At 36.1% G+C, this 20520-nt stretch overlaps 1 protein-coding gene across 1 annotated transcript in view; it reads left to right on the top strand.

The window, feature by feature from the left end:
* scn5lab (sodium channel, voltage gated, type V-like, alpha b) overlaps positions 1-20520 on the top strand; it is a 212276-nt gene that overhangs the window by 62150 nt on the left and 129606 nt on the right. The gene's annotated exons all lie outside the window — the stretch shown is intronic.

Genomic DNA, 20520 nt, shown 5'->3' with positions numbered 1-20520 from the left:
AAAGTATAAGAGCTGTGTCACTTATAAGGAAACTTATGTACAGTTATTTGTGTGTGTGTGTAAAAATTGCGGTCTTTTGTCACTTTTGTGATCATTTCTCTAGAGCTGTCATGATGTGAGCAGCATCTCACTTCTACAAGTTGAGTGGACAATACGATTATAATAGTCACTGCAGATGAACAGATAGCATGAAATGACAGAATAAGGAACAGCAGTATGCGGTACACACAAAGGCAGAATATAATGGCAGCACAAGTAGGCCCCTGATTGTGGGCATAGTCTTCTCAAAGAAGTGCACTTGGGGTTATAAATCAAAAAACATAAGCTGTGGTCATCTCTATTTATTCAGTTTCATGATGTAAAATAAAAATACTAATGAAGTATTCAACATTGATTAAAATTATTAATGTACATGAACAAACACACTAAATGAGAAAATGGAAACTTCTATGTTTACCATTACCAGTAGTAAAAAAAATGCCTCTGTCACCTGTAGTCTCTGAGAACACACAAAATGTGGTTACTGAATACATAATAAAGGTGTTTTATTTTCTAAATAACCATAAGCATCATATATTTATAAAACTTACATTTTCTTAGAAATGCAGCTTGTACAAGTGAAAACAGATAAAAAATCTTTCTGCGACAGAATCTCTTTACTAAATATTTCATATTTCAATAGACCGTATAAATTGAAGCACCAAAATGGAATAAATAAAAATTAATCTGAGGCGTTTTCTCCCCTGCTGCTGTTTTTTAATTGTCTTCTAATTACAGCTGAATGTATTCATACCATGGCAATCAATTTAATCCTTTTGAAAGGGAAATCACTGCCTTTTTGCATAGATGTGGATGGATGTAGAGGGTGGCTCTCATTTTAATCTGACGTTTATTTCACAGAGCAGCTATTATTTGCTGTGATGCTTCAGTGATACAAGACTAAGGAAAGGAAGGGAACTAAAGGCCTGGATGACTCATTTTAATTTTGTGCTGCTTCAGCTCTGCATTTCAAGCACTTCAGACCCTGCGATTACTCCTTGGAAAGTCCTATTAAAATCCGTTAGCACATCTTAAAACAGAATTTCCAGTAATCCCTTTTTGCATTAGTGCAGATAATCATATATAAGATTACACATCTATATTATTGGATTTGCATAACACCTATAGGGATTTCTCCAAATTCTGTTGATAAATCATTTAGAATATTAATGGAAAACAAAAATGAGGGTGGAAGAGTGTACAGAAGATGAGAGGCACACAGTGTAATCAAATTAGAAAGATCCCAAGACCAATTTTATAAAATATGCTAAATTGATACCACAGTATAAAACCTATGTAATAATACCGCACAAGCAAATTAAAGACACCCTTCTAGCAATAAATGAATATTTTATGCAAGCAAGCCAATGTGAGGTGTAATTCAACATACTAGTAATGTTCGCATATTCCTCTCCTGAATGCCATTTAATATATATGTCCATCCATTTATTCACTTTTTAAACTTAGTTCTCCATTGATAGGTTGCAAAAAATGTGCATCTTTGTATGAAAGTAGGAAAATGATGCCAGTTAATTTATTATATTTATTTCCTGAACCCATTTACCTAATCCTGGCATGTTTGACATTAAGGCAGAAATCATTCCTGGATTCAGTGAATTCTTGAATTCAGTCCAAATGCAGGACACACTCACTCACTTACTCACTCACAAATAGTCCATCCAGCCAGTCTTTTTATGATCTAGCTTCATTCATTACTGGATTACAGACAGGTGCATCAGGTACAAAGCATGAATCAACATTGCATGTTATGGCTCACCCACACATAGTTAACCTCAGTTGCAACATTTAGAAACAAATGTTTATCTAAAACACATCTTTGAAATGAGGAAGAAAGCTGGAGTACTCAAAGAAAAGGCCACACAAACATGGGAAGAGAATGCAAATTCAGATTTGAGCATTGTTCTTTGGAGCTTTAGCGTAGGAAGTAGCCTTCGTTCCAACCATTAACATATTCAAAAATATTATTTTTGTATTAAACTAAATTGTGCAAGAAGGAGCCTTTATTTTTATTTATGTCTATTCCAATTATCTATAAACTGAAATATACTGAGACTAAAGTCCTGTTCATAGGGTGATGCCATGATTACAATCAAAGGGTAAAAAATCATAAAATGACATACTTAGTAAAAATTCACTATAACAAATAAAAAGATATTCCAGAAAAACGACTTCAGTCCAAGAAGTTACTCTTTAGCACCAAAATTAGTTTGCACCATTTGCCTCTCTGTCAGTTATTTCAAGGAGATCTTGAGACAAATTAAGTTTCGCCTTACATGGCTGTCTTTTAAAATATGGTATATTATTTAATAGTACATGTTTCATTAAGAGACTAACCTCCAAAATGAGTTATTTCACTTAACCTTTTTCAGTTTTGCTTGCTGCTGAGTTAGGAATTATAGAGGAAAGAAATGTGAGAGTGAAAAGGAAGAACTCTGTTGCTTACTGGCATGAACTTCTTGGTGTATGCAAAATTGTCCTGGTGACTCATCTAGGTTATAGCAGACGTTTTCGTTGCATTAGAAGATGGTGCAATGAAATGACACAGTCAAGAGTTAACTAACAATTACATGACTTTACTGCTTCATTGAGCATGAACTTATTATCTCTTACAAGCTAGCATTGCCATGAAGTATGAAGAGCTTTGTAAACAAAAATGTACTTCGTGAAATAATTAATGCTAGGTATGTACTGTATATTGTAAGTAGTCACTTCAAATAAGCAATTTTTTACATAGTGCCTTTCTCCCTTTCAATGCCTTTACAATACCAAAACTATAGAACAAATAATGTAGTTACAGTCAGGAACTCAAGCATGAGCTATATGGTTTTTAACCCACTAAACCAAACAGCATTTGTGTCTTTAAATTCAATGCATTTTTAAAGTTTATTGCTATGCATCCAACCATCCATTCATCTATCTATCCATCTATCATCAAATTTGCTTAATACAGTTGGATCAAACCCACACACCATGACTTCTGGGGGAAAAAAAAGAGTTTTAAATTACATTTAAAACCATCTTTTAAACTATTGTATGTCTCATTTTTTGTTGATATTTGCTTTGGTTGAGATAAGAATCATGAAAATGAAATGATCTTATAAATTCAGTGGTGAATATGTGCATAAATGAACAATAATGCGCACAGTCACATTCATTCTCACTTGATCTGCTTTTTTATATTTTATCTAAAAGTGCAAAAGACATACAGTACATTTCAGTCAAGCATACACTATCATGAACAATATACTGTAGTGGTGCAACCTCTGTGTTCAAAAAAACTGAATGAAAAAACACACGTAAGAAAAAAATGTGTCAAAGAAAGCATACAACTTAAGTCCTCTACCCACATCAGAATAGTGAATAACAAAAAAGGATCTTATGGGATTCCTCATATATACCAAAATAACAGCAATAATCTGACAATCTAATGATATTAATTGCTAACAATTAGTAATTAATTGCCAAATTCAAAATAATGCTGGAAACATTCTTCTGAGATACAACTTCAGTTTTTCCAATTTAACTTAATGTACAGTGGATTCAGAAAACATTGTCACTTTTTTCATATTTTGTTGTGTTGTAGCCTTGTGTTAAAATCATTTAAATGCATTTTCCCCTCTTCAAGCAACACTCAATACCACAGAACGACAAAATGAAAATAGGATTTTATAAATTTTTGCAAATTTATTGAAAATATCAAACAAATATCACATTGACACAAGCATTCAAGCCCCCTTTACTCAATATTTCTTTGAAGCCCTTTAAGTAACAATTATTCTGTGGAGTCTTCTTGGGTATAATATGACAAGCTTCACACACCTGAGAATTTTTCTGAAATTCTTCTCTACAGATCCTCTCATGCTTTGTCAGGTTGGATGGAAACCATTGGTAGACAGCTATTTTCAGGACTTTCCAGAGATGTTCAATTGCAAAAGAGTCTGAATACTTTCTGAATCCACTGTAAGAAATGACTTTACCATTAAGTTATGAAAGATGGATTGGGATTCTTCTAATAAGGCAGAGGGTAGAGGGTAACACAATACATTTCTCTTACCTTATGTTATCCCATCTGGTGTTACTCTATACTGTATATTGCTGTTAAGGGGTTTGGAGTGATTTGTTAATATACCTAGGCATGGCCTGAAAGAGATATAGAAGATATAGAATAAGATGTAGAGATGACCAAATATTAACATTTTGCTGAAATCTTTTGGCCTTTTCTCCTTATTCATAGTAATGATGGTGTTGCTCCATTTCTTTAGTAGTCAAAAGGATACATTCTGTTTATAGTGACAACCTTTTTTTTTTGTATAGTGAATACTTTGGTGATCCTGCATATCCTTGACCAACCAAAGAAATCTTGGATATTAATTTTGATAACTTTTTTCTCTAATTTTTGTTTATGTGAAACGTATGACATGATCCGTATCCTTAGAAATACCTTGAGTGTCTCCCAAATTGCATATTTTCCTTTAAAAACACATATATGAATTAATAAGGAAAATGAAACTTACAAACTCTCAGTCTGGTAACAATAATGGTTTACATCACCACAGGTGAGTTGTACTAGTAGTTTTAGAGTGAAGGGATCAATGATAGTAAGCTGTTATAATTAAAAAAGAAATTGATATCAGAAAATGTGTGATGTATTTGTGAAAAAAAGAATATTATCTTATGTAGCTGTGTAAACATCTCCATGGATCAGAGAGGTAATGATCCTTGATAAGTGGTAAGATTATTGTTGCAGTTCTAGCTGTTGTGGTTTCAATTGATATGGACCTATGTACAACAGGGATCATTACACAATCTCTAACTATTCATAAGACTCTGAAAGCTCATGTTTGGAATTAACATTTACAATAGCATTTACCATTAGTTCTTTATTATCAGTAGTTGGTGCATATACATTAACAGGAATATTTTAGACTCATATAGATTCCCCACTACTATAATTTTCTGTCCTTCACAGTTCAATTCTTCATCAGTGGCTAAAAGATTGAAGTGCTTTTTGAACAAAAGTCCTATTCCACTGCAGCTGTAGTAAAACATTTTTCCAACCCATTCTCTCTTCAGGTGAGATTGATCTTTACTATTGAACTGGGTGGCCTATAAAAATACTGTCTCAGCCTTCGGAGAAAGATGGTACCAAGTCACTTTTTCCTCTTCATGTTGTGATAAAGACACTTGATGTGCCATCTACAGGCCATATCACATTATGTGACTTTTCCAGTGATTTTCAGCTAATTGGAGCCAGCCAGCAGCGCATTAGTTGATATACTTAGTGACTCATTCCAACTTCTGCACAACTTGCTTTAAGTTGTAGTGGTGGGTTCTGCATACATGATAGCTGATAACCAATGAATGCTCAGACAGAAGTACAATGCATATAATTTAGTGAAAAGGAATAAAGAACACATGTGTTTTGGACCTGACAAACAGAAGAGAGGCTTTTACATATTATGACAGAAGGTAAAAAAGAAAAAAATGGCTGACTCACCACACCAGCTCCGTCAGGCAGCGCATTATTGGTTGTTTATAAAGGGAGCGAGCATGGATGTGCTGGAAAGTCAACATACAGCTGTTAAATTTCAAATAGCCGGTGATTTTAACTCACGTAAATTGACATGGTCTGGCAATGAGATCAGAAACTGCAGTTGGCAAGTCTGATGTCTCCTTCAGTTAGAACTCATGTAATGTGACATCAACTTAACAAAATTTATTGCGTAATCAGCTGAACATGTTCCTATATTGTAGATGTCATTTGCTCCCATTAAGATACAGTACAAAGTTCAAATTTTAACTCAATAGTTTTTGTATTTGCAAGCCCTTACTACAAATAAAATAATCAATACACCTCAAAACAGCAATGTAGAAGCAGAATGAGAAAAGAAAAAAGGGTAACTTGCTTTCTTTCCATTACCTACTGATTTTACATCATCTCAGAGGCTGGCAAAGATTTTTTGTAGCACTGAGCAGTCAGTCTCAAGAAACATAGTCCAAACATTTCCACTGTCTGCTCAGTGCAATACCAGCAGCATTTATAAATATCAATTAGGTGAAGACTCAAGTTATCCCATACTTAGTTAACAGTGCTTGAACTCAGATTTGTAACTGTAAGGCCCATTAATGGGTACTCTAGTGATTTACAGAACTCCAGTAAATACAGGGCTCAAAGAAATGCCATACTCCGAGTGAGCTGTGGTAAAAAGAAGTAAAGAAGTAGACGGATTCCACTTGTCAGCTGCGAAAAGCACACTATCAATATGTAGCTCTCCCACCTATTGTAAATACAGTGGTACCTCGGTATACGTCTGCTTTGGAATAAGTCCAACTTGGTATACGTCCTGTATGGACGCGAAAAATTTTGCTTGGTATACGACCTTTGTTTGGAATACGACTTAACACCGCGTGTGTTATAGCGGGTCCGCAGCTTCAAATAAAGGGCCAGGTTTTAACCCATATAGCCGTGTCGTTCTCCGTGGGCGCGATTGCACTACCGTGGGGAAGTTAATGAGGTAGTTGGAGGAGTCGCACCTGCACAGGTGGGCTGTGATCGGGAAGAGTGAGACTGCATTTTTAACCTCGGATTTTATTGGATTTATTTATTGCTGTTTTTATCCCCACAGAACACATGTTTTTATGGATATTTATTAAATAATTATTTATTGAAACCAGATGCACTGCACTTTTTGTTTGGACACTGATTTTTGTTTTAAATAAAACCACTTGGGATTCTTGCACTCTCCCCTGGCTTCATTTGAGAATTGTCCTCATTTGTCAGCTCAGCTCGGTGACATTACCGACACTGTCGGGTTCAGGGCTCCCCGTAAGGATGTATGGGAGCGTGGAGTGGACCTGCATCATCACACCTCGCGCTACCCTACGCTGCCCACAAGCGTCAGTACTCCAGTTGCTAGCATTCAGTGAACAACTCACGCTATAACTCTATGTGAATTTTCACATGATTTTGTGTTTTTTTGCGTAAATTTGAATTGATTGTTGAAAAGTATGAAGGTGGCATGCCTATCCGGGACATGGCTGCTGCATACCGTATGCCGAGAACGACGGTATCTACGATTGTGAAAAACAAAGACGTTATTAAAAAGTAAAGTGAGGTTAAATTTTAATTTATTTAATCTAATTGCTTTTGTATTTTAGTATTAAGCAGTGTTTCAATTATTTTATACAACCCCATCGATGTATAATATGCCAATAACAATAGGATTTTTTTTCATGGGAACGGATTAATCCTTTTCCCTTTATTTCTTATGGGAAAAATTTGTTTGGTATACGTCCTGTTTGGTAGAAGTCAAAGGATCTGGAACGGATTAAGGATGTATACTGAGGTACCACTGTATACACATTTTTCCAGGACACGACTGTCTGGTTATTCAAAAGTTTTTGCAGAGCCTGTAACCGAAAGGCATTTCTTCAGATGGATCATTTAGTCCTTGTCCTCCATCAGCCAAGGGCAAATACAGCACATGCTGCTTCAGCCAGTGCCTTCCATTCCAAAAAAAGTTTAAAGTACTCTTTGTACAGCTAATAAATGTTCAGGAGAAAGTTTAGTGCATGCCATTTAACGATAAAGGGCTGAGACTAAAACATTATTAAAAATTATACCCCTTCCTTTTGTAAATGGCTTCCTTCCTTAAATGTTCTTTGCCCAAAAAACTTCATCTACAGGAAGGACCCCAGATGTTTCAAGCCACCTGTTGCCTACTGTAATCCTGGAGGTAATTTAGGAGGTGACTTACACCATTACCCCAACAGTGCTGCTGAGTTCTTGTTTCAGTTAACCTTTGTTGAAGCACTTGAAATCTTTCCAAAACAGATATCATCCAATTAATATCTGCTGGGTACCAACTAGCACCATGACTTTGGCATACACTGCTGTCCTAAATGTCAGGGGATTCTGAGGAACAGGCAAACCTTCAGCTTTTCTTCTTAATTGTTTTTAGCAGGGGTTTAATATCCAAGGAATATGAGAATTTAAAGACCATCCCTGTCTAATCACTTTGTTTGCATTAAATGGAGCTCTAAGACCATGATTGAGTTTCATAACATTACTATAAAGCATCTTTGTCTTCTAAATGAATCCAGACATCTGAAGGCCTCAAGAACAATCCATAAATAGTAATAAGGTGTTTTTCATTATTCTGACCAGTTTTTGATTTTTCTAGGGCACTAGGTTGCATGTTTTCCTCATTATTTTGACTATTTAGGCTTCTTGACTATGTAAATGTTAACTATTGAATGAGTTTTTGCATCTAACTATGCTTAGGGATCATCATTACTTTTGTACATCTTGGCACACCATCATTTTGTTTTGTTATGAGCACCAGCATTTTGGACGACGGCTTATGAATCATTGTTATGGGGTTATCAGAAAGGTTAAAGTTATGTTTATTTAAGCTATAGCATGTTGAATGTAGTGTCCAAGACTGTGGAATTTTTGTAATGTTTAAGAATAATTTAAAACTTTTCTAGGGCATTGATTTTCACATTTTCTGACTTTGATCTTTTTTTTTTAAATAATAATAGCAATAATAATATTATGTTTTAGGTAACCATTACATTCTGTCTACCAGTATGCATTGACCATTTTCTACCCTTTTGACAACAATTTTGTCTAGTTCCTTTTCACTGGTTAATCCTGTTTTATTCCATCGTTAGCAGGACACTACCCTATTGAAGCATTCTCCTGGTCTAGAGAAATGAGCCCAATATGCAAACAAGGAAGCATAGAGATATAAAAAACATATCGAATCAGAAAGATATCATGCGGTTACCTATTTGATACACAATATCTTTAGTCAGGATGAATAGTAGAGCTCATCACATCTCTGTCTGATCACCAAAGCTTTCAACATGAATATGTAGACTGTGCAGAGCATTGCCACTGCTCTTTAATTCTTGGTCAAAACAGCAACCACTGCTGTGTAACAGCTCATGGGTAGTACACTTGTATCCACACTTTCCTGTTTAACAACCTACAGGTCTGGTCCCAAATCTTTCCAGAGCATAACTCAACAGGAATTCCTTCAATTACTAGTGATTTAGCTCTTTTTAAACTCTGCATGCCAACTGTTAACTCCTGAATGGATACAACTTTCTCTAATTCACGTTGAAGTTCATCAAAGAATTTTAGGAAACCAAAAATACTGGAAAAGATGGAAGAATTCCCTGGCAGCTCCTTACAGAATGGTTGAGAATTAAAGTTCACAGCCCTAGAAAAAATCCAATGCACTTCTTAGTTCTTTACCATTTGGAGATCTTAATTAAGCATTGGACCATTCAGCTTTGGTCCATTTCCTTTCCTGCCCTGAGAACTATGTCTGGATAACTGATGTGTGTACTATGTGACACAAGTAATGTAAGATTTTTTTTTTTATATTTTCCATGGATTGTTTACGTTGATTTCTGTTGTACAGCATTGGTAACTATTAGGTTCTATTATATTATTTTTATTCTCTGTATTCTGCATAAAAACATGAGATTAAAAACTTAAAAAATTCTCTGCCACAACTACGTGGTGTAAGTAACATGAAAAAATACAATTTTTAAGTGGCGTATTTCTTTTACAACAACTGAGTTGAGCATCAGGCTTCTTATCATTCTGCCCTCAGTTTTATTGTCCATCTTTCCCAGGTTTTGCTGAAAGCAGTTACCTCATCATCCATACCTTAATTTTGCATCCTTCAGATTTTTATGTATTGATTTCTTTTTGCATATTAATTTCACTTACAGTATTTTATCTCTTTACAGGAGAGACACTCCCGGATTGATTATTAATGTCTACAGATCAAAGCAATTTATTGTATAATTATCTCTGAAGTGTTCTGGCCATGTTTTGTATACAGTAGCGGTCATGGTTGATATTGAACTGAAAGTTTCACACAAAAATGATAGAAGAACCCCTATTAGTATTATTAGGCACAGATGTAAGGGGCTGCCAATCCCTGACTTTACTTTCAGTTTCACTCAGGACTGGGATGGGTACTCGGCCACCAATGGATAAAGAATGTTTAGGCTAGGAGTTTGCCACAGTTGAAGTCAGTGACTATATCAAGGCCTTCATTGTTCATTCATGTGTGACAAGCCATGCTGCGTCACTGGCTTTGAGTTGAATTTGCTCATCTCTTTAGCAGTATTCGTCTTTGATTTACTTCATATTTTTGTCCTTTTTGTTTTTGGACATCGTATGCTGTATGCTAGTCATAAACCAAACCAAGAGAATTAAATAACAGGATCTAAAATAACTCAAATTAAAGCAAATATAAAACACCGCTTCCTGTGAGCACTGCCTCACTTGCTTAATTGTCCATTTTCAACACTAAAACCTTACTTGGCCCAAAGAAAGCAGCCAATTAACGTACCCTGAGCACGGCATCACTGGGGTGTAAGTGAGAAGAAGAGCTTAGTAAAAAAATGCAGATATAAGAATAGCAATTCCATTCTGAAGAATCAGTGACCAGGCATGTAACTGTACCTCTAAATCATCTATAATAACTTGCAAAACTGTCTGCTCCAATGACCACGATGCCTGCCTGTTGTTAACCCCATACAAACCCCTAAAGAAACGTAAACCTGATAACATCCTTCTATTTGGCTTACGTAGACTGATAGACTGACCTGTAATTTTCAAACACCATCTCCTACAAGAAATTTATACTTCTCGTGAGCCTTTCCCACACTAATATACCTGTCACATCCAGTTTGGGCAAGTGAAACAATTTAGACAGAACATCTCTAATAAAAAAAAAAAATGGAATTTTCTTGTAAATTTTTCTCACACTAGCCTGTGAACAGCATTTTGGATAAGGGAGTTATAATCTATATGCAAAATTTATTTAGAGAAATGCATCTCTTGTAAGTTTCTGCCACACTTTCCATGAATGAGAGAGTATCGCCACCCATGGATTCCAGTTCATGATAGACAAAGGCTTACCCATATATACAGTATATAGTACATAGACCAAAGTGAGTATGAAGTATTGTTAAGAGCAGGCATGTGACATGCATATAATGTAAATGACCTTACTACATTTTGACCTTGGCTACATGATTATGAGTTTCTTTCTAAGTCAGGAGGCACTTTGCCTACTTCTTACAAAAAAATCTTTTCATCCCTTTTCAGTTATACTTGTTTGTCACTTGTTGTCCTTTTACTGCCATTTTAATCCTGTGCTCCCAAGTTTAAGCAGGAAAATAACAAATACTAAAGGATGCCCTTTTTACTTGCAAGGTTTGTCATGCAGAATTAAATGTCACTGTCTCTTATTCCTGGAACTACCATGTCAGCCTAAACCCTGACAAAAGCACTTTTGACTGGCCAGGCTAGAATGAAAAACTTATTCTCACCTAATTCATCCGCCAAGGATGTCCCCTTGTAATCTATGAAGAAATTTACCCAAAGGTGTACATTTCAAGATTTAATACCATTAATATAAATGTAAACATAGATAGATAGATAGATAGATAGATAGATAGATAGATAGATAGATAGATAGATAGATAGATAGATAGATAGATAGATAGATAGATAGATAGATAGATAGATAGATAGATAGATAGATAGATAGATAGATAGACATAACACAGAGCTTTAAAGTCTTGCTATATATGCAGTATTTTTATGAAAAAAAGCATGTGGCAATTTAGTTCAGCTAACTTAATAGAAATTATTATGATTGTAATTTCTAAGCCTTGGCTGTATTTAGTCCCCCAGAAGAATAAATATGTTTATTCCCTCTTATTCACAGCCTTTAAAAATCTTATGGTAAACTATCATCAGAGCAATGATGCCACATGGAAGCCTGAGAAATATATGCAGTGTCCTATTTCATTGATTTTACAATGTGGTAAATGTATTTTACTTGTTCTGTTCCAAGGCTATTTTTAAATATTGCTGGTGCTAAATGCCCCTGGCATTTGTTATACTACCGAGTGGCTCAGGACAATGCCACATGAAATGATGCCAGGCATCTCAGAATGGCAGAAACTCAGCATGGGTTTTGAGGATGTAGCATGGAATGATAGGGAAATTAGAGAAGGGGATGGCCAGTATCACTCTGGGACTGCTGCTAAAATGGATATGTGTATAATAGTCAAAGAGCAACACCTACAGGCCATAGTGGGGTTGGTGTCACCATAAAGAAGTATATTTATTTTCATCTTTTGAGATATGACATAATCATTAATGTGTACTTTTATGTGTAGATGTGGATAAGGTCCAACATATATTAAACATATTAACCACTTCAGAATTTTTGGTTTTCATTGCATGTTTCTTATTTTTTGTCAAGTTTGTAATAAAGTTTAGAATAGATTTTACAGCTCTCACAACCATGCAGCCGCTCCTTTTCCAAACCTACCTATTCAAAATCAGAAGCTCCAAAGTTTGTATTCAGATACTCACACTTAGATCAGCCTTCCAGACACACCTTGCCATAGTGGTAGGCTACAAATCATATTGTTTACTATAAAATACTGTTACAGCCTACCTGTCACTGGAGATGTCTGGGTGATTCACTGGAATTAGCTACAGAAAATATTGATGGGATATAAAATTAGAATTTCTTCTTCCTTGTTTCATGTGACTGCTTTGCACAACATGCTGCTAGCATAGACTCTTAAGTATATTTACATAATGAAAAGATTGAGAAAGATTGTATTGATTATTTAGTCCGTGTACTCTCTTTTTGAAGTTTACATGTTCTCCTGCTTTGTTTTTAGACAATCCACTTTTCCGTCTACATCTCAAGGAAATGTAGACTAGGTCGTCTAGTCAAGCCATTTTTTTATCGCTCTCTTCACTTTGTGCAAGGCTCAGAGCACTGTAACGCATTAATAGGTGTAATACAGTTGCAAACTTTACACAATAAAAATGCACAATGCAGATAGTTTAAACACACACTAAACAAAGCAAATTCAAACTAATTAAAACTAAAGTATCCAAGTAGTATGTATATACTATTTTTGAGATCTGTCCAGAAACCTCTGGGCATTCACAGTTAGTTATAATAAGTTATAGACAAAGTCAGATACATTCACAGTTCTGAATCAAGAGGGTCTACTATCCCATCCTGGGCATTCTAAAATATTACAGAACTTGGTACTTGGCAGTCTAATAAGAAGATAAAATCTTTTTGTCCTTGGACTCTAATGCTCCAATTATCTCTGGTGTCTTTACTATGGGCAAGTGAAAGAGTAGGATACCAATAAGAAAAACAGAAAAGAAGAGCATTAATAATGGTTCATAATCATTGTAATATTTTTATGTTTGTAAAATTCTACTAGAAATAAATGTATGAATTAATTTCTCAGTATCTTCCATATTTAGAAACTGTCTTAAACGTCTAATAGAGTATTCTTAAACTAGAAAAAACAAGCTTTAGACAGCATTATAATGTGTGTTTTGCAAGGTTTATTGGTGTAAAAAAGAAAAAAAAACTTGCCTGTCCATTCAGTAAAAGTAACATTTTAGACCTTATTCCCTCAATTAATAACCGTTCTTTTTTCTGTATTTAAAGACAAGTTATCATCCATCAGCTATACAAACACAGTATGAGAAATGTTATTTGTTCTGAAAGAAAGGTATATCTGAGTGTCATCAGCATAAAACATAAACTGTTTTTGTATATCTGAGTGTCATCAGCATAAAACATAAACTGTTTTTTAATTCTAGCTCTCAGTGGAGTATGTGAAATGTAAACAATAAAGATCTGAGTAATGGGCCTTAACGGACACCATATTTAATTTCTGAAAACAATGACAGAGTACTGTCAACAGATTTATTTGCATATTGAAATTGATTAGATAAATATGAACTAAACCATGCAAGGATAGTGGAAAAGAGCCCAATGCAATTTTCCAGCCTATATAACAGAATTAAATGCTCAATGGTATTCAAAGGCTGCACTTAATTCTAAAAACATAATTACCATAACATTTCCTTCATCAGATAATATTAAAATGTTATTTACAACACTTGTTAATATTTTTTCTGTGCTGTGACTGGTGCAAAAGCCAGACTGTGTGTGGCATACACACCTCTTAGGTGATGAGTGACAGGAGGAGTTAGAAGAAAAAGGAAGGTGTGACAGAAGGAAGTTTGAGTAGGGAGTCAGGAGACAATAAGGAGGAGTGTTTGCGATATAGAGAAAAAAGAACGTAAGTGGCAGGCGATAAACTAATTGGTAGAGGAAGCTTTCTTTTGTTTTGTTTTGGAGATGCGCTCTTTATAAGATTGTTTGTTACAGAACAAAGACTCCAAGTAAAATGTAGAAAACTCAAGTACCTCTGAGTTGTATTTACTTATTATACTGGTCGTTACAATATTATATGAATTAACTAATTTGTTATTATAACTAAATAACATTTTCTTAATATAGCTTTGTTTTGTAAATAAATATGACTACAGTGATCCCTCGCTATATCGTGCTTCGCCTTTCGCGGCTTCACTCCATCTCGGATTTTATATGTAAGCATATTTAAATATATATCGCGGATTTTTCGCTGCTTCGTGGGTTTCTGCGGACAATGGGTCTTTTAATTTCTGGTACATGCTTCCTCAGTTGGTTTGCCAGTTGATTTCATACAAGGGACGCTATTGGCAGATGGCTGAGAAGCTACCCAACTTACTTTCTCTCTCTCTCTCTCTCTCTCTCTCTTGCGCTGACGTAGGGGGTGTGAGCAGGGGGGGCTGCTTCCTGAAGGACATGCTGCACGGTGCTTCGCATACTTAAAAGCTCAAAGGGCACGTATTGATTTTTGACTTTGTGTTTCTGTGGCTCTCTCTCTCTCTCTTCCTGCTCCTAACAGAGGGGGTGTGAGCTGCCGCCTTCAAATGCTTTGTACCGGCGGTGATTCGCATACTTAAAAGCCAAAAAGCCCTATTGATTTTTTTTTTGACTGCTTGCTTTGCACTCCTTTGAAAAGGAAGATATGTTTGCATTCTTTTAATTGTGAGACAGAACTGTCATCTCTGTCTTGTCATGGAGCACAGTTTAAACTTTTGAAAAAGAGACAAATGTTTGTTTGCAGTGTTTGAATAACGTTCCTGTCTCTCTACAACCTCCTGTGTTTCTGCGCAAATCTGTGACCCAAGCATGACATTCTAAAAATAACCATATAAACATATGGTTTCTACTTCGCGGATTTTCCTATTTCACGGGTGGCTCTGGAACGCAACCCCCGCGATGGAGGAGGGATTACTGTATTCAGTAAACTATCCATCCATCCATTATCCAACCCACTATATCCTAACTACAGGGTCACGGGGGTCTGCTGGAGCCAATCCCAGCCAACAGAGGGCACAAGGCAGGAAACAAACTCTGGGCAGGGCGCCAGCCCACCGCAGGGCGCACACACACACACACACACCAAGCACACACTAGGGACAATGTAGGATCGCCAATGCACCTAACCTGCATGTCTTTGGACTTTGGGAGGAAACCTGAGTACCCACAGGAAACCCACACAGACACGGGGAGAACATGCAAATTCCACGCAGGGAGGACCTGGGAAGCAAACCCAGGTCTCCTAACTACAAGGCAGCGGTGCTACCCACTGCGCCATTGTGCCGCCCTTCAGTAAACTATTCTACTGCATATAATTTTTGAAGTAGCTGTTCTGTTTTCCATCTTTTCTCTTATCCGTTGCGGCTTCATTCCCGACCCCTGACAGGTTTTACTATACTTTAGAAAGAAAAGGTACATTTGAAATAGGTCTGTAAATAATAAGCATATTTGGGTGTAGCTCTAATTCCTTTCAGCACTGGTCTGGTAATTGATATTTTAGCGTACTTGGAATATGCCGTGTCAATAATGATCTATTTATTTATCTATTTCTGTTTTGTTGAGACAGTCTAAGGAACAGGTAGTAAATAGATTTCTTTTTAGGCCTTTACCAAAAATTATCTCAGCTATTAAGAAACGCTATATACTTTTATTTGCACAGCATGTCTCCAACCAACATTGAAGGAAACACTGCCTGCCATGCTTCATTGTCAGCCAGGAAATCAAATTAGCCTCAAAGTCAGAGACCTTGGCACTGGGAAAGCATTGTACTTTAACTGTCAGGTTTACCTAGTTTGGAATTCTAACATTTTGAAGTATAGAATCACCAATCATGAAACACATTCTTGTTCTCAGCTTTGACAGACATGCTACTGACAGCCGAACACTAGCTCTGAGTATGTAGTCTTTGACCTGGATGTCCCAGGAAACATGAATACAGGACCAACTTTTAAATGTTCTTGTCAGGGTTCTGATATGTCATCTGTTTAGGTGGAACAGTCTTTAACTAGTTATAGTTACTCATCACCTGCTTTTTTATACCAACAGCAATACACTTGTATAATGCTCCACTGTGCCTGTCACTGCCAAGTCAGAAGGTTTTCTTTCTTTTTGGTCATTCTGATGAGCATTCAGACCATAGCGTGTGTGAGTTTATCTATCTATCTATCTATCTATCTATCTATCTATCTATCTATCTATCTATCTATCTATCTATCTATCTATCTATCTATCTATCTATCTATCTATCTATCTATCTATCTATCTATCTATCTATCTCCATATGTTGTTGGATCGGTCCTCAGTAATTTATTTCTGTTATGTTCTACTCCTAAACCTCCCTTTCCTAGAGGCTATTCTATCTGGGCGCTGTTGCTTCAAATTGAGCAGTGATCTCTTGCTGGAAAGTCACATTTTCTTATAATTAACTACTGTTTATTTTTTTCTTTAGTCTCAGCCACTCATTTTAATTCATACTTTTAAACATGTCAACACTTCTGTTGTTAATATAATGGATATTTTATCTCTAAAAAGTCAATAAGTACTTCTAAGAAGAGGTAAGAAGAGGTTTAATACAAGAATTTGATTCTGTATGTAAAAAGTAGAAGTTTCAATAACTTTTGGTAGCACAGTGGCCAATGCTTTGCACTTTTTAGCTCCACAGACCTGAATTCAATCTTCTGATGATCACTGTTTGTGTTGACTTTCAGAATTCTATTTGAAATCTCTTTTGAATCTTTGATGAGACTTTTGGGTTTGGATGTTTTTGCGCAGTTTGTCCATTCTGGGTTGCAGCTGGTTTAAGGATAATCTCAATCATTCTCTACATTTAGATGTGCTCTGTTTTGGGTTTTCAGTACGTTCTTTGTTGAAAGACCTGCCTCACTTAGGTATGTTGTTGCAAATGGTAAGAGGTATTGGATGGCTTATTTGTTTTTGAGATTATTCCAAAGATCTGACAGGGAAACTGCAGAGAACTGAATTTTCCAACTTCCTTCGTTGACTATTTCAGTTAATTCCTCTTGTGACCTCAAATGAAGACAATCCTCATCCGTTCTGGACTAAAATGGATTTCTGATCCAGTTGAAATGACTATTGTCCAGGTCTGAGAAATAGCCGCTAAAGTATTCCTTCAGGTGTGTCAGATGTGACAATATTATTGGCACAACTGTGTTTGCAGGCGCATTCAATGTTCCTAGCTCTTGGTGAAGGAACAGGAGCATTACAGCATTTCCTTCATTTAGCTTTATCTCCCAAAGTCCACTTTTTTTGTATAAATGCATGAACTTTATCTTGCAAATTAAGTATGCTCTGATTGTGACCCTGCATGCTCTGATTCAAGGTATTTAAAATTTGAAATATGTCGGCCAGATATGCAAGCTTCAGAACCCCAAACTTATTGTCAAAACAGCTGTCAAACTAGGAGTTCTCAATTGGGAGAAATTCATACAATTCTTCGCGGAGAACTGGCCTGTGAGAAGACTTTCAAAACTGGCGCTCATGTTACTGCACAGTTTGGCAAATAGCCTGTGTTTAAGGGGATGTGCTTTGATACTATTTACAACTTTAACAACGTCTTGAAGCACTTGTTGCAATTCATCTTCCAACCTTTTAGCAACAAGTGCTTCTCTGTAAAGCATGCAGTGTATATCCACGGCATCTGGAGCTCTGGCATTTATTAACATGCCAACTCCACTACACTTGCCTGTCATGGCAGCGGCGCCATCCATACAGATGCCCACACAATAAAACCAGTCAATTAAATTTGCTTGCATGAACACATCCAAAACTTGAAAAATGTCCTGACCTGTTGTCTTCCTCTGAATTTCTTTACAGAATAAAAGCTCTTCAACAAACATTCCATCTCCAATAAATCTGACATAGATAATAAGCTGTGCTGCATTAGCTACATTTGTGCTTTCTTCCAACTGCAATGCAAACCATGGACTGTTTTTTTTACCTGTTCCAGTAATTGGTTATATCCTCAGCCATGTCAGATATCCATCTGCACACAGTGTTGTCTGACAAAGGGACAGTATCAATTTTACAGGCAGCTTTCTCACCAAGCAATTCCCGAACTATGTCTTTGGTCACTGGTAATATCAGATCTTCTCCAACTTGTGTGAGCTTTCTTCGCACGGGATATGCAAAACAATGCCAAAAAAGATGCCTTCAGTACTCTTTCTGAAACCATTGCTTGCTGGGTAAAAGTGCTAACTTGTTCCACAAGCAGAGCTGCTTTCATATGGAAAAAGTAAACGTTTCCCAACATCAGCTGGATGCTTTAGTTCTATATGTCTTTTCAATTCAAACGGCTTTAGACATTAATTTGATGGAATTTCCTGACAAAGAACGCATTTGAGATAATCAAGTCTGTTTTTTTTCTTAGACAGCACAAATCCAAATTGCGTATGAAGCTTCATACTTTCTAGATTTTGATTTTGTTTTAGAATATGACTCATTTGATGAACTTAAAGCATAACTGCAAGATGGGTTTTCTTTGGAATGTTTCCTTTTAAAAAATGGTCCATCATTATGTATTTTTTAGCATTCAACACACTGTGCTTAGCTTGCTGTGAACTGCTTTAAGGCTACAACACAACGTGTGTACGTCTATGGTTGCCTTTGAGTAGCATTTGGAAAACGCATTTATTCATAAGCATAACTGGCAAGCGCACTAATGAAGTGACAATAATATTACTAAAATACAAGGTGAACCAGAAAAATGCTTTATTATTTACAACTTTTTAAATAATACAATTGTATGATTTTTTTTCCCATTTTGCTGTGGACCCCTGGTTGGGAATCACTGTTGGACACACTCAGACTCCTTCAGGCACATGAGTCGGCTATAGTGGCATAGTGGATTGCAGTGCTGTGACGTAACTGCAGTGCCTCCTTACCACTCTGGAAGGCAAATTAGAATAGGAAAAACTGATAAACCATAGGTTTTCTATGGAATATCAGCTTAAAGAAAATTATGCCATGTCTACATTAGAATCATTTCCAGTTAATCATACCAGGTAACCGACAGTAGTCAGAGCTCTCTTGTTAACTTTAAAATTTTGAATCTTGCTCTTTTTGAGTATGTGAGCAACTGTCAAGACATGCAGAGTATTATAGTATTCTTTTCACTTACTGATCATTTTTTCCTGTGATATCTTGGGAGGCTTCTTCAGGGGATGTGCTGTAGGAATCTTGATTCATATATATGTACCACCAGAATCAATTCCATAGAGACATTAGTCAATAATTATCAATAATAGCACTTTGGGAGACTACAGATTATCAGACAATCATTCCTCCAGGCTGTTCAGTGCTATTTTATTTTGACACAATACAATACAATTTGTTTTTGTATTGTACCCTTTCTTGAGTGCAGGCACAGAGCACCGTGACAAATTCTCAGGTAAAATGCAAGTATAGATTATACTATACTAATTGCTAAATACAGAATTAATGCATATAAAGATATACATTTGTTAAACACATAGAAAACTAAGTAGAAACTGATTAACATAATTGGAAACGAACACTATCTGTCAATTAATTCATTGTTGAACTATGGCAAGTTGACAATGGAGATAATCAGAATTGCAAGAGAGAATGTCAAAGACAAAGTCAGACACAGGCAGAGTCCTGGCAACCTCAGCCAACTGGCCACCCATTCCCTTCTGGGCAAACTGTAATAAAGTCTATGCTCGGTTGTCCAATGTCATGACAGAATCATTCCATGCAAAGATTCCAAGCTCCTTTATGTGAAATGAGTTTTCCATGGGTAGAAGAACAGCTTGGCAGTAGAACAGTGGCACCAAGTGACACATCAAGATACAGAGAAAGGAAACAGAATAGAGGATGATTAGTAACAGTTAATCATATTACTTATATTTTAGTATAAATAGCAAACAGACTGCGATGCAGTATGCACAGTTTATCTTAAGCTCTAGTCAGGGTATGCTAAACTGAAGTAGTGAGTCTTCAGCCTGGATTTAAAAGCTGAGACTGATGGGGGATCTTTTAAATAAGCAGGCAGATCATTCCACAGCTTTAGGGTCCTGTAACTAAAAGCTTGAACTCCTACTATTATTTTATTAATTCTTGGAATCATAAGCAGGCCAACATCCTTAAATATTAATGTGTGCTCTGCTTTGTAATTAAT

This window comes from Erpetoichthys calabaricus, chromosome 6 (genome assembly GCF_900747795.2).
Source record: "Erpetoichthys calabaricus chromosome 6, fErpCal1.3, whole genome shotgun sequence".
NCBI classification, from domain to species: Eukaryota; Metazoa; Chordata; class Cladistia; order Polypteriformes; family Polypteridae; genus Erpetoichthys; species Erpetoichthys calabaricus.
Note: the sequence above shows the minus strand (reverse complement) of the source record. Positions and strands in the feature narration are given on the sequence as shown.